Source organism: Lutra lutra, chromosome 12 (assembly GCF_902655055.1).
Source record: "Lutra lutra chromosome 12, mLutLut1.2, whole genome shotgun sequence".
NCBI lineage: Eukaryota > Metazoa > Chordata > Mammalia > Carnivora > Mustelidae > Lutra > Lutra lutra.
In genome coordinates, this window is record NC_062289.1 from 74,923,678 (window position 1) to 74,939,113 (window position 15,436).

Genomic DNA, 15,436 nt, shown 5'->3' on the forward strand with positions numbered 1-15,436 from the left:
TTAGGAAAAGTAAAGGGGATTAAGAAGGATCCAGACACAGTTCACCCTTCAGTCCACTCTGTGTCTGCTCCAGTCCCCTGCCTGTCCTCCCTGTGTTCTTTATCCTCTTGTTCTGTTGCATTTCTCTTCAAGCGTTGGTTAGGAACAGACACACTGTGGTTCTAGATATTGAGTTTCTGTCTCCCACTCCTGGATCTTCAGCTCCGCATAGGCAGGGGCTTGTCTGTCTGTCTTTCCTGTCACTGTACCCTTAGAACACAGCTCACTGCCTGACCCAGAGAAGATGCTGCCTAAACGCATGAATGAATAAGGGAGTTAGGTAATTCTCGTACACCTACTTGCCAGGCACTAAACTAAGCCCTTGATTCCTAGTTCCCTTTTGAGTTATGACTGCCGTCCTTGGGGGTTCAGCCTCCATTTCGCAGATGAACAAACCAAAGTTCAGAAGCGGAAGTTAACCTATCCAGAGCCTGGGACAAAGTTCTGGCCTGAATAGCCATCCCGCCCACACGCTGTGGTTTCTTCTAGGGACCAGCCAAGAACCAGGTTTATAGTAAACGGTTGACACACGGCCGTCCAACCACTGAATATCTGGTGGACATTTTCCCAGTGGTTTCCAAGGACACATAACTGTCTCGTATGGACACCTCTTAGAAATACCTGTTTTCTTTCTCGCTTTTCTGTAAACAGAACATCCATTCTCTCCCACTCCTGCATTTTTTTTATAAGAATTAATTGCCCTTTTATGGCTTTGGTGTGTTTGTACTTGTGAGAACCCTGGCACCCTTAATCACAACAACATTCTCTATGAACAGAGAAAATTTGAACAGTCATTAAGCACCAGCGAATGTGGAGCGTATTAATGGGCAAACAGTAAGTCGGGGAAGAGGAAAATGTTTTTCTCTCACAAAGTACATAAGAAAAGTTGATCCAAACCAACGCGCTGCCATAAATCTGTTAATTTGGCAAATCACCGGGAGGTTGTGGGGCGGCAAGAGAGAGCCAGGCAAAGGTTGGCCGGAAGCTGCCCACCCACTTCAAGAAGGGAGACGCCGCCCCCAGAAGGAGACTGCAGCTCGGCTCTGGGCCCAGGGACTGGCTGCTTTTTGCAGGAGTTTCTCCCATCCCCCATGTCGCCCGTATCCCCCTCTTCCTCCAGTTAGCAGGGAGTCACAGCCTGGTTAAGATTGGACTCTGATGCTGGGATGATGGCGGTGGTGGGGGGATGTGGGGGGGAGTGGGGGTGGGCTGGGGCAGCTGCAGCCCCACAGTGGTCTTCTGGGGCTCTGTGCATTCCAGTTGCATTTGGGGTCTGCCCTGGGCCCCTACCCTGGTCTGAAGTCACCTTCTCCCTCCCCTCCCCCACGTCCAGCCCCAGTCTGCTTAGGGCCTGTTTCCCTTGGTGGGAGACCCCTTCATGCTCTATCTGTTCTGGGACCCAGTTGTGTTCAGGGCTTGGGGGTGGGGTGGGGGTGAAGGGATTGACTGGGGGCCGCATGGAGTGTGTGCATGCCGTGTGAGTGTGTGTGCGTGTGTGTATGAGCAAGCTTGTGCTAGTCTGGGTGCCGCTGTGTTAGCGAGGGTGTTTGTGGGGCTGCTGGTGTCACTCAAGTCTTCGGATAACAAAGACCATTTCTTCTTCTGCGTGGAAACAGAACCCAACCTTCCAGAGGCAGGCTCTTGCCCTCTCCATCCCTCCCCCACCCCACTGCCTGCTCTCCAATCCCCTGCCCTGCTGTCCTCCCCCATCCTCTGCCTCCTTCAGAATGTTTTCTTTCTGTATTGTTCTTTTTTTCTCATCTGAAATTGTCCTCCCTTTCTTTCAAATCATCTTCTCTGCATTTTTTTTTTCTGTTTCCATTCATACTTCTATATCTTTGATAGAGACCCCTTCCCTTCAGTCTCTCCTCCCTCCCTTCCTCCCTTCCTCTCCTTTCCCAACACTCCCCGCCCCCCAGACACTCTGATCTGGAGAGTTCGGGTTGCCACACTACCCGCACCCCCCTCTCCTACTAACCAGCCTCCACTCAGCATCCTGGGGGGAAGCCGGTGACAGCAGGCTATGGAAGCCAAGCTCCCTTTAGCCAGGTCTCCCCAGGATGGGGCCCCCAGGACCAGGAACCAGCAGCAGGCTCAGGTCCCTGCGCCTTCGCTGACCTCTTCCTTCTCCAGACTGATAAGATTTGCTCGCTCCTGTCTCTTCCTCCCAAGTCCTGTGCTTTCTACAGGCAGGCTCCAGGGCCATGTGCTGCAGCACGAATAGGTTAACGTATTTACAGTAAATCCCTTCTTGGTTATGCTGGAGGAAGGGGCTGCTTTGGTTAACCATTTATTACTGAGGCGGTTATTTCCAATGTGTTCCACATGATTATTCGGCAAAGCTGCAATTTGGCACTTGTTCTGGGCTGGAAGGAATCGCTTCCCCAGAGGTGACCCTCGCCGGAAGATTGCATGTCACCCTGCGTGAGGAATGGCTGCGGCGGGCGTGATGGGTAGGCTGTCTGCCTCCCCTGACCTCAATCGCTTTCCCTCGGCGCGGCGGCTGGGGCAGACGGGGGTTGACACAAAGTGCTTATAATTTCTGTCGGAAGGCGGTGAAATGGTAATGGGGTGCTGGGCACCTACTGGTTGGCCAAGGGCCTGGCCTGAGCAGGCCCTAAACCCCTGCTGGGAGCGGCCACCCCAAGGGGGAAAGGCTGGGCTGTGGTTAACTGGAGGGGGTCCCCAGAGGAGGGGAGAGGGCTGTGGATTCAGAAGCCAGCTCTTAGGGTACTGAAGCCTACAGGGCAGGCTAGGAGTGAGCGTGTACCAAGCACCTCTTGGGTGCTCAGCCCCATGCCAGGCTCTCCTGCAAACACCCTTCCATCCAGCTGCCAGTGGCCCCATCAGCGTGCCGCCCGATTGGAAAGCAGATGCAGTGTGGCCTGATGATTATAAACCCCACCCTGCGTTCACTCTCCAGTGTGGCTCTTGCTGGCCCTCTGGCCCTGCACACGTGACTTGACCACACTCGGGTTCTGTTTCCCCATCTATAAGAGGGGATCGGATCCATGCCCTCTTGTGAGGTCATTGCTAGCACTCGGCAAGGCAAAGTGGTGAAGCACATACAACAGGGCTGAGTATTGAGCAAGCCCTACAGAAATACTATTACCGCTGTTGTTCATGAATGGATTTGGCAGACTTGCATCAGATGAGGCGCTGAGACATTAAGAAAACTGTTGCCAGCTGTAACACTCTCAGGAGTTGCAAACAGGTGTTGGAATCAGCTCTTCCACATCCTAATTCACCTCCCCGGATCATGGCCTTCCTTCCTTCCTTCCTTTCTTCCTTCCTTCCTTCCTCCCCCCCCCTTCTTCCCTATTCCCTTCCTTTCCATTAACTGTTAATTTTCCTTTTCAAATCATGAGACACCTAGGGGACCTGGTCATGTAGAGGCCACTGGAGGGGAAGAGGGATGACTCTGGGGAACACAGAGGACGGGTCACCCTTGGCATGACTAACATGATGGAGAAGGTACTTCCATGACCACCACGCTGTCAGCGATCCTGGGCTCAGAAGTCTCCCTGAGCAGACCGCTCCTGCCTCTGGCCTCAGTTCCCTCCTCGAATATGTCAGATCAGGTATCTAGGAGCTGGGTCTTTCTGATCCCAATCCCGCCTCTACTCTGTGACAGCAGAGTGACCAAGGGCAAGTCACCTCCCGCCATCCCCCCCAGGCTTCTGGTTTCCATCTGTGGAATCTGAGGCTTAGGGGAGGAGAGGAATGCTCTCTGGGATGCACAGGGGCTGGAGCCTCCTGACCTTACCACCCTGCCTTGCAAAGCTGGGCTGGCTATATCTAGCCCTTGCAAACATCTGGGTGGACTAGGCTATACTTGAACCCCCCCCCCCAAAAAAAAAAACCCTATAGGTGTAACTATGGACAATGTACATTTGGGACTAAAAGTATTTAAGCTCTGCAGGGTATACTGGGGAGGAGACTGAAAAGGACAGGCAGGCCACTTCATGTGACTCTACGAAATGTACTCTCTGCCCCCCTCTTGTGTTTTATATTAGGATCCTTCCTACCTTGCAGGAAACTCTGTCTTCTACTTTCCCATTGAATGCATGCTTGAATGTAGGGAGGGGGTTGGGTTGTGTGGTCTTCAGTTGGGCTCAGTCTCTAGGCAGGTGTTCATTTGTGTGTCACCTAGGATCAAGCTGATCAGGGCCACCTGTGGTCAAGGAAGGTTGCTAGCACCTTCCGGTCAGAAGTTTGGGCTGTCTCTAAGAGAGCATGTGGAAAGTACGGGCTGTCTTGTCCCACCTGTCCACTCCGAGACCTAGAAGTCCAGCTCTGAGATGCCTGCCAACCATGTGGACAGAAAGGGCAGTTCTTCTCAGACACCCAAATCTGACATCACTCTCCAGCTTGCAGGCTATCTTAGGTTGAATCTCCCTAGAAGCAGACATGGAGACACAGATTCAAGAAGCAAGAAGCATTTTGTGGAAGGGAATCCCAGGATGCCTGAACAGGTGAGTGGGGAAGGGAGGCAACCAATAAAGCATAGGTTCTAAAGCCAGGTATTGAAGGTGACTGGAGCTTAATCCTATAAAGAAATTCTAGAAAACACCACAAAACACAAGCTTCAGCATCATCCAGGACGTGAGGAGTGAGAGAGCTGGGGTATTGATACACTGTCTCACAAGAGTCAATGGCTGAGGGTCACTCTGCATTGTGGCTGGTGAATTCCCTGGCACTTCTAGCTTACCTTGTGGATCTCTAGAATATTCTCTAAGCCTTAAAGAGACCTGAACCTGAGGGCCACTGCATTGATAGGATTCGAGGGATGCAGGCAGTTCTGCCAGAGATTCTAAACAAACCTCTCTCAGTCTGGATACCCTTTGCTCATGGAACCCTCCCTATTTCTCTAGGCTGTGGTTAATGCTCCTTTCCACACTTGCCTGCCCTCCTGCCTTCAGTGCCATGCTTCCTAACTGACTGTTTATTTGTCCCCTTACCCCCCAACATGTTTCCCAGCTGTGAGCTCTGCAAGACAGGGCTAGTCTCGTCCAACTCTGTGTTCCCAGAATAAGTGCTCAACATTAAAAAAATAAATGAGTCTGTGGAGATGGGGCAGGTGGGGGGTGGGGGTGGGGAGAGGTAATTGTATGAGAACAGATGGTAAGGAGAGATGCCAAATTCCTTGTAGGTAGCAGACATCGCCACCTGCAAATATGAGGACACTCTTCTCTGGATTTGCCCCAATTCTGACCATCATCATCCCTACCCAACCCAGTTTCATGAACAGGAGAAGGGGAAATGGAGCCGCACCCTTAATAAACTTGAGGCCTGTGCTCACTGTGAATGGGAACAGATGAATCTGAGATCATCCTTGGCAAGAAATGCCGGGAAGCAGAATGCTCCTTTTTGGATCTTGATGGTCGGATCTTGACACAGCTTCTGGCTTTATTTCCATCCTGTTGACACCTGTAATAACTGTAAAAGTTTGAGATCATCTGTTGTTCTTGACGCTCATAGGTGGTCCTGGGTCACTGGGTGGGAGGCAGGGGTGGGAAGCTCATAGCTAGGACTTTGCCCAGGTGAGCATTCCTCTGTGAGATCATCTCGTCTGGGATGCCCAGAAGATGGGAGGTGACTGCTTCCTGTTCAGCACTTCCTGTTGTTGTACAGGAAGTGGAGAGAGGTGGACAGGGAAGCCATTTTTTCAGATCAGAGGCACCTTGTGGATTCAAGATGATTGATATTTTCCATCTTGACATGTTAAGAAGGAAGGGAGGACATGTCCTTCACTATCTCTCAGTTAAAACACCTTCTCATGTCCCAGTGTTGGGAGAATATTCAGGGCAATGAAGGACAGAAGGGAAGATGGCCATGTAGGCCAAAATCAGGGAGTTCAAGGGACTTCCCAATTCTTCCAGAGATGGTCCCCCCCTGAGAGTCCTGCCACACTTTCTGGGAAAGCTCCTTTCCTGCCACTGTCAGAAGCCAGTGACATGCCTACTTTACTTTAAGCAAATCCAACACATGCAGACCCAAGCCATTCCCTTTGTGAAAATGAATTCCCTGTGGTAATCATTGAACAAAACCCCCAAGACATCCAAAAAGCAATCTGGTTTTAAACTGGGTTTTATTTTTGAGAAAATTTCTCAAAAGTAATGCTTATGTAACAATAATAATAATTAAGTAACACTTAACAATATTTATGTGCCATTGTTCCAAGGACTTTGCTGATTCTTATTTAATCCATTGGATCCTGACGCTCATAGGTGGTCCTGGGTCACTGGGTGGGAGGCAGGGTTGGGAAGCTCATAGCCAGGACTCTGCCCAGGTGAGTGTTCTCTGTGAGATCATCTCGGTTGGGATGCCCAGAAGATGGGAGGTGACTGCTTCCTGTTTCATCAGACAGAGATCACAAGTAGGCAAAGAGAGAGGAAGGGAGGCAGGCTCCCCGCTGAGCAGAGAGCCAGATGCGGGGCTCGATCCCAAGACTCTGGGATCACAACCTGAGCTGAAGGCAGAGGCTTTAACCCACTGAGCCACCCAGGCACCCCTTATTTAATTCTTATAATAATGCAAGGGAGTAGCTATTGCTTATATCCCCACTTTACAGATCAAGAAACTGAGACCTGCAGACATAAGGTAACCATGTTCAAGGTCAACCACCTAGGAATCTAAAAGCCAGATGGAAACCCAGGCTGTTGGGGACAGAATCCATGGAATTGGCCAATGTGTTTTTCTGCCTCTGTGAGTGGGGAGGAAATTGGCTGGTACCTAGGTCTGGCCAAACTGGGAAGAACCACACTGCCATTTATCATCAGTGGACTTCCAAAGAGAATGGTCTGCTCTGGGCCTTTCATTCTTCTTCATCTATTCTGCTCACCTCTGGAGTTTATAATTTGGGAGATATGGCCTCTCTGAATCTCTAGCCTCTAGCACAGAGCATGGAACCATACAGATGCTCAATGATGTATTCACTGAACAATGGCAGGTGAGGAAGAGAATGCACATGAGGATCTCTTAACAGGATGCTAGCAGCTTGAGGTGGGTGCACACAGGAGGGGCTAAGTCACAGGTACACCCTCTAAGCAACCTATCCAAAAAAGGGTACAAGCAGGCAGGGAAAAGAGGCTGCTAATTGGAAGCTGAACCTTTATCTTCACTTTGACAAACTCCTTGCCTCTGTTATCTAGGAAATTCATTGGAAGACTGTAAGCTCCTTGGGTGCAGAGTCTACATTTGCTTTATCATCTGGGATGTCCAATACCTCGCCCAGCTTAGGGTCCTTGCAAAGATGCTCTGGGGCCAGATATGAGCATTGGAGGGATGAATGAATGAATGAATGAATGAATAGCCAGGAGAACGAATCCACTGTTACCACCCCAGTAAGGTCTAGCTCAGTGGCTCCCAAACATATACAGACAGCAGAATCTCTTGGAAAGCAATGCAGATTGCCAGGCCCACCCTGTTTGACTCAGCAGGTCTGGGCTGGGGGGGCCCCTGAGGAACCTGCATTTCTAACAAAGTTCCCCAGTGATGCTGAGGCTGCTGGCCCGGTGGCAATCCTACTCAGAGGACCCCTGCTCAGGCAGCCAGTGGTTCCCAGTCTCGGTGATACACAGGAGTCACTTGTAGACATTTAATAATGTACGAATCCCAGAACCCTTCCCCCCCAACTCCTGCTGAGATTCTGACGTTATTGAGCTGGGGTGCGGCCAGGATTTGGGGGTTTCTAAAAGCTCTCAATACACTTTGTGCGGCGTAGTGGGAGGACCTTGGCTCGGTGTTCATCTTGCGGCACCGTCCCTCGACTTTTCTTTGTGGCCTTAACGGGTTGGTTGGAGGGCTCACAGGTGTGTTAGCTCACTTGGGGGCCTCCACTTCTGTGTGTCCTTGGGCACCCCCAAAGCCTCTTCCCCAACTATGTCCTGTGGCTGTTCTAGGTGGCGGTCCTCGGTGTTCCCTGAGTCCCCACCCTTCCCTCACCTTCCTGGCATGCTGAGGATGCTAAGAGCAGATGCTAAACCATTTCCAACAGGCCTTGAAGATAATGTGCAGGGAGAATGGATTCAGAAGGGCCTATTTCTTTGCGTGCCGAGAAAGAGAGTGATTAATGCTTGATGAAAACCTCCAGAGAACCCGAGTCAGGGCTAGGGGGAACTTGGTGGCTAAATCAACAGTTATAAACTCGTCTAGTCATTTTTCACTATTTGGTACATTGGAAAGATATTTTCCTTTTCAATGTAGTTGGAAATCTGTTCGGATCAAAAGTCGGCCAGAGACCTCATCACACTTGCCCCTGAAAACTCGCAGCCTCTGTCACGGGGTAGAAGAAGAATGGCCCAGGTCCCCAGCGAAGTGGGGGTAGCAGGGCCACGAGGGGCGTCATGGGGGCCACCTTGGGCAGAGGCTGCACCATTTTCAGATGTGTTTCCCGTAGGTCCAAACTTTTACAAGGACCTGAACATAAGGTGCTTATGCTGTGAACTTGGCAGGTGAAGCCACGTGCCTCTTCTGGATTTAAAGCAAGAAATAATCTGTGTTCCACCTGCTTTGACCTCATGGGGGCCTTTTCTTAGCCAAAGGATGAGCAGAACATGAGCTAAAGCGTGCACCATGAGGAGCAAATAGAAACTGGCAGTGGGGCCCCACTCTCCTTTCATGATTGAAGTGGGGCAGATGGCCCAAAGACATATTTTTAGGAGTGACGTTTGAATTAGTGGTTCTCTTCTGGGCAGCCACAGAAAGAGGGAAAAGCTTGGACGAGCAAATGGACTGTGGTCTGAGACACCATGGCTGTGTGGGCTGTGTGTTCTCAGATAAGTGGCCATTCTCTCTGAGCCTCGGTTTTCCACTTTTATGCAAATGAAAGGGGCAGGCTGTGGTGAGGAGCCCTGGAGAAATGGGTGCATGTTCCTGGTAGCTGCCCTAGCATGGAGCTGGAGGCTGAGCCAGGGAAAGTTACACTGTTGTGGTCAGAGCCAGGAAAAGGAAGGGGCTAGGGAGAGAGAAAAAGAGAGAGAGAGAGTGAATATGAATGAAAGCAGGAGTTGCACCAAGAGACCCAGAGGGGAAGAAATGATGATCTCAGGACCAGCATACTTTGTGACACCTGAGATCCTCCAGGGCCCAGAGCTCTGAGTCATCCAAAAGGTTGGTTTCAAAGGAGATTCCAAAAGGGAGCTATCTTTCCTGGCAGCTGGGGCGGGGTCAGCTTCCCTGAGCAGGGTGGTCAGGGCCCCCTCAGGGTGAGAGAGAGAAGACTGTGCTTGGACTCTAGCCCACAATTTATTTCTAGGGCACAATTTTTCTGCAGTAATCAGTTGCTGCATTGGGTTCAGGACAAGGCGGAGAAGCATGGGCTGCTTCTTATCATGACAGACACAGCCCACACAGCACTTCTGGAAAAGGAACCTCTTCTTCCAGTGGACCTGGTCCTGCCCTAGGGCCTATGGCTCTGCAAGGCCTTATGCAGTCAACAACCCGAATAGCTGTACTTGGCATTCTTTACTCCTTCCTTTTTTAAATCCATGCCTTCAATAAAACAGCCTCTTAATTCATCTCTTTGCTTGCAAGGATAGCTTCCTCTAACCCTCCTTGCCATTCTTAATTTTCCATACAAGACTTTTCTCAGGCAGCCCTCCCTCCTAATTAAATTTCCCATCACTGTTGGGATGAAGACCCAACTACTTTCCAGGGACTATAGGTCCCTGTAAGGCCCAGGCCCTGCCCTAGCTCCTAACTCATCCCACATCAGTTACCCCTCTCTATCTGGGTCCAGTCACACTGGCCTTTTATGGAACTTCTCTTGCCCTAGGGCCTTTGCACGTGTCATCCTTGCTGCCTGGAGCATTCTTTCTGTGACTGTCTCCAGGCCTATTTGTTCTCCTTTAGTCTTAGTTCCATGCCACTTCCTCATGTAGGAATTTCCTGATCCCCAGCTATGTCAAATGCCCTGTCATGATACCACATTCCTGTCACTTGACCTCTCAGGATGTTTATCCACCAATGATCAGGATAGTGTCTATCTCCCTGCCAGCCTGTGAGCCCCAGTCAGGGGCCATGGCCATTCATCTCAGCAATATCTAGCACATAACAGGTGCTCATAAATGTTTGTTTAATTATTTAATTATGGACCAGCTGCGAACTCCCTACCACCCTTAATGCACCAAGCAGGGCACTGGGAGTAATTGATAAATCCCTATTGGGCATCAGCTCTCTTCAATTATCTTCATAAAAACTCTATGACTTATAGTTTACATTCATCACCTCTACTGAGCACCAGAGAAGGCAAGGGGCATGCCTGAGGTCACACAGCAGTATTCAGAAGTGCAGCCCGACTCTAGAATCCAGTGCTCCTTTTATGCTCTACCCGACAAGCCCCAATCTTGAGGACAGAGCCTGGAGCTCAGCTACAGGGTCCTCAGTACCAACGCCCCCCAACCACCACCACTGGAGACTGGGCTGAGTGTGGGGCTGGATTTGGATGTCACTGCATCTGGTACTGGGAAGACCTTGGGGTGGCATCAAACTGGGCATTAAGACCAGATCCTAGGAAGTCATGTGACAGTGGGCTGGCTCTGGCAGAGGGACCAGCAATGTAGACAACCTTGGGCAAGACTCTCCATATAGCTGAGCCTCAGTTTCCTTGTCTAGAATGTGAGAAACCTGCCCTCCTTGAGAGCTGGAGTCTGGGGTCTATCTCAAGCCCAGTTCCAGTTGGAGTGTTTTGGTGGGCAAAGGAATCTGAGCAGGATTAGGTGAGAGGGGCACCCAGGTGGAGCAGTGGGACCACCTGGCTGAGCTGCCGAGCCTCCCCAGCCCCAGGAGAAGGACTAGACCACCAAGAACAAGGTCAACTCCCCCAAGGCAGTCATGGCAGCTTCTGTTGGACGCACACACCCAGCTCCATGCTCTGCACAGGACGTGCTATATCTTACTCACTTCCTGCCAAGTTTAATGAGGTGTAGGCCATTGAGCCCATATCACAGATGGAAAAACTGAGGCTCAGACCTAGGAACTGTTAGCCTCAGCAAACACCATGATCTATTGTCCCCTTGATGACTCAGCTCCTGCGGTTGTTTTTCTGGCTGATGCCTACTGGGCAGTCAAGACTTGACTGAGGGGCTGAATTCATCAAGACCTCCATGAGACCCCCAGCCCCTGTCGGGGCCTCCTCTGGCCTCCGTGGTCCTCAGATTCACCTGATAGATGGTGATAGTACTTCCTCCAAAGATTGCTTTGATGCCTATCAGCCTACCTCAGCCTGGAGCCCTGGAGGGCAGCGTGGGTCTCAGCCAGCCTGGTCCAGGGCCAGCGAGGTGCCTGGTACATGGGGAAGGATGTAATATCTTACACAGACTTGTGGTTGAGTATCTACTCAACAAATATTAGTTACACACAAAATAGGCTATTCAAGCTGAGTGGACAAGTCCTTGCCCTCTGGAAACTGGACTGACCTGCAGGATGCCAGTATATGATTGTTGGCAGAGCCCGACTCCAACCCCTGGCTCCTCCTCAGTCCAAATGTCAGCCAAGCCAAGTCTCTGAAGAGAACAACTCCACCCTCCAGTCATTCCCCGCCCAAATCTGACTCACACTCCTTCTCTAGAGGAGGAGCCTTCCTCGCCTCTGCTGGCTTCCGGTGGTCCCAGGGCTCCTTGGCTAGTAACTGGGTCCTTCCAGTCTCCTGCCTCCTCTGGCCTCCCCTTCTTCTCTGGGTCTGTGTGTCCTCTCCTTTACAAGGCACCAGTGTTGGATTGAGGACCCACCTGAATCCAGCATGACCTCATCATAACTTAATTACACCCGCAAAGACCCTATTTTTGAGTAAGGCCACATTCTGAGGTTTCTGGTTAACCATGATTTTTGCGGAGGCCGCTATTCAACCCACTACGGTAAGAATACATTTTGAAGGGCAAGTCAGCCAGCTCTGAAAATCCAGCCTTCTAGAGATTTTTCTTCCAATGCCCCAACAGCTGTAATAATAATGACAATAATGACATTTATAAAACACCTGCTCAGTGCCAGGCACTGTTTGAGTGTACATACATTTCAATTCATCTTTAAAATGAGCCGGTTCACTGGCACGTCAATCCCATTTTGCAGATGAGAACAGGCTACGCAGTGATGGGCCCAAGGTCACCCTGCTCATGCATGCCTCCCAGGGTCGGTCAGCACTGACATTCACGCAATGCTGAATCTTTGTACCTGCTCGGTGCAGGCCAGGCCAATGTGCGGGGCCCATGGCCCACAGAAGCCAGGCACCCTGTTGTTGAAGGGACCAGTGTCAGGGGTGTGGAGCCTTGGGGAGGGGGGGTTCACCCCCATGGGGATTGCTGCCCCTGCCAGACCGCCCTCCCCAAACATCGCCACCTCGGCCAGGCGTAGGCAGCCCGCAAGTAACAGTGTCTGAAACCTATTCTCATTAGGCTAATTTACGATAAATTACCATATTCAATGGCCTTATTTTTACTGCTCGTTAACAGGCCATTGATGGATGATATTACGGGATTTTTAAGTGGCAATGGCAGCTGGTGGCGTCAAAAGCAGTTTTTACGAATCTGTTTATGGCAGCGAATGTGACAGGAGGGGAGGGACATTGAAATGTTGAAATCACACTTTGGGAAAAAAAAGCTTTAATTGTTGAGTATTTATTAGAGAGGAGGGAAGGCTGTAATTTAAAAAATGAAACTCTGAAAAACAAAGGAAATTAATTAGCCTCCCCCCCAACCCCCGGGGCGCTGTGACCTTCAGGGAGTTGGGCGAGGGGGCAGGCCAGATCCCAGGAGAGGGGGTGCCAAGTTTCAGGGGCAAATCTGGGCTTGTCCTCTCTGTTTGGCTGCTGCTGTCCTGAAGGGAAGAGTCTTGAGGGCTGTGAACTTCCAGAAGTCTATCTGTCACTGCCTAGGCTGGAGAGGCCCCGTTGGGGGCCCCAGGAGGGATCCCCGAGAGAGATGGGGGGCTGGCATCTTTCAAACAATGATGGCATCAGGCGTCTGATTCAGTCCTTCATCCCCAATCGGCATCATCACCAGACATCCCCTAGTCCAGCTGCCCCGATGAAGTTGACGTGCATTAGTTCACCCCAACCCTTGCAATAACGCTAAGAGCTAATAACTATTCCTAACCTCTACTGAGTTCTCCCTGTATGCCTTCCATGTAATAACACGCTTAAATGTCACAACAGATAACCCCACGGGCCCTAAAACACACTGCCCCAGCTTGCTGTGGACTCAATGAGAGGGAGGTGATAGAAGAAGCAAGCCCTGGGCAGAACAGGTGCATGCAAATCGAAGTCTTGGCTGTGTGACCTTACACAAGTGACTTGACCTCTCTGTGCCTCATTTCCCCTCTAGCAAAGGAGGATGATAATAATGGTACCAGTCCCCTGGGGTTATTGCTCTTAGCGTTATTACAAGGGTTGGGTGAACGAACGTGGAATTCCTCAGGGAATGTGAAGCTCAGAGAGGGCAAGCCACGTGCCGGGGGTCACTCAGAAGTGGGCCTATCTGCGTCCAAATGGGCGGCTGATTTGCCCTAAGACGTAACTCCTGAGAGAGGAGGCAGGGAGGAGAAAGCCCAGGATTCTGGACCTACTAGTCTGTGTCTAGGAGGAGCTATGGATGTCCATGGTCTGCTCTGTGGGTGCCTCCCATGGATCCATTCCTCTCCCGCCCAACCTGCCTGCCCTCCTCCTGACCATCCCTGGATCCTCATCCCCCTGCCCCTGCCGATCCATCTTGCTCCCTGGTTTAGTATGCAGCCCTCGGAAAACAAACACGCAGCAGCCTGACAGTGGGAATAAATATCGTGGCGATGTTGATTAGCATTTGATCCCAGCTGGGTCTCTGGAAGCTGAAGTACTGGAATGTCTTGGCAGTTTTTTAATGCTGAATAATTTGATTAGATCAGTGACTGAGCCTGCTGCTCCTGGTGAGATAAACCCTCCCCACATTACAGGGGAGAGAGGCAGGGGGGACAGGGAGTGCTTCCGAGCCCCCCCCCCACCTCTTTCCTCCCGCAGGCCCTCTGGGCTGCCATCTCTCTCTCTCCACCCTCATCTCTCCAATTTCTCTCCTCTCTCCACTTCTTTTCTCCTCCTTTCACCTTTCTCTCCCACCCCACTCCTCATTCTCCTCCCCCCTTGCCCTTCTTTCTTCCCCTTCCTCTCCTTCCTCCTCCTTCCCTCTTCCTCCCTCTTCCCTCCTCCTTTATCCTCCTGCTCCTCCTTCCCCTCTTTTCCCCCTCCTCCCTCTCCTTCTCCTTCTTCTGTTCCCCCCTCCTCCCCTCTCCCTCCTCCTTCTCCTCCCCCTCCCCTTTTTCCTCTCCTCTGCCTCCTTTTCCTTCTTCTCCTCACCTTGTCCTGTCCTTCCTCCTTTCCCTCCTCCTTCTCTTCCTCCCTTCCTCCTCCTGTTACACACCTGCCTCCCTCCTTATTTCTTTTCCTTCATCTCCCCTTCCTTTTTCCTTACCTCCTGTCTCCTTCTTTCCTCTCACATTCTCAGTCCTTAGTCCAACCCTCCTCCTCTTCCTTACTCTTCCCCTGGCCCCCTCTGCCCCTCCCCCTGCCTCTCTGCCTCTCTCCCTGCAGCTCTCCATCTCTCCCCTCTTCCCCACACCTCCACCCCCATCGCCACCTCCCCCTAAACTGCAGCCTTAAATACATCATTTAATCAACTCCACAATTTCAATTTCACACCGTTGTCAGCTCGGATGTCTGACGAGGTGGTGAAGACCCCACAGACTGTGGGCAGGGGTGACAGGGCCACCGGGCCTCCTCTTCCCCCACCCCTCCTCTGAGCAGCTCCCAGCCCAGCCTGGGAGGGATTCCAGAGGCTTCTGTTTCCTCATGGCGACTGTCAGTCAGTCATGTCGATGTTTCTCTCGTCATCAGTGTGAAATTACCAGAGTAGCCTCATTATCCGCTTACTCCAAATTTGGAGGCAATATTTCCATTTGATGGATCATAATCTCCCCTTAAAAAAAAATAACATCTCCTCAGGTAGAGGAGGAGTCAGAGAAAGGGAGGTGACAGCTGGGGACAACCCAAGACGAAATGAATTATCTGGGTTTTTCTATTGAGACATATATACACAAAGTCCTTCACTGACGTGAAGTAACACAGAGCCTACTTTTCATGAAAACTATTTAATTTTTTTTTTCCAGCTGGGTCCGGGGTAGGACTTTAAATATGCAGCTCTTCTTCCAGCCCATGTCCTTAATCTTATCTGAACTGTACTAGAGGCATCGCTGCCATAACGAAAAGTAATCAGAGGAAATGGACAGCAAGGAGTAGCAAAGGCCCAGGTTCCTTATGCAGATTTGATACCTGTGCTTCCCCCCCCACTCTGTGGGGGGTGTTGCCTGAACCCCCTGAGTCATGAGGAATGTCGCCTGTCCTCACCAGTGGCATTGCGAAGCCACCTGACCTCCC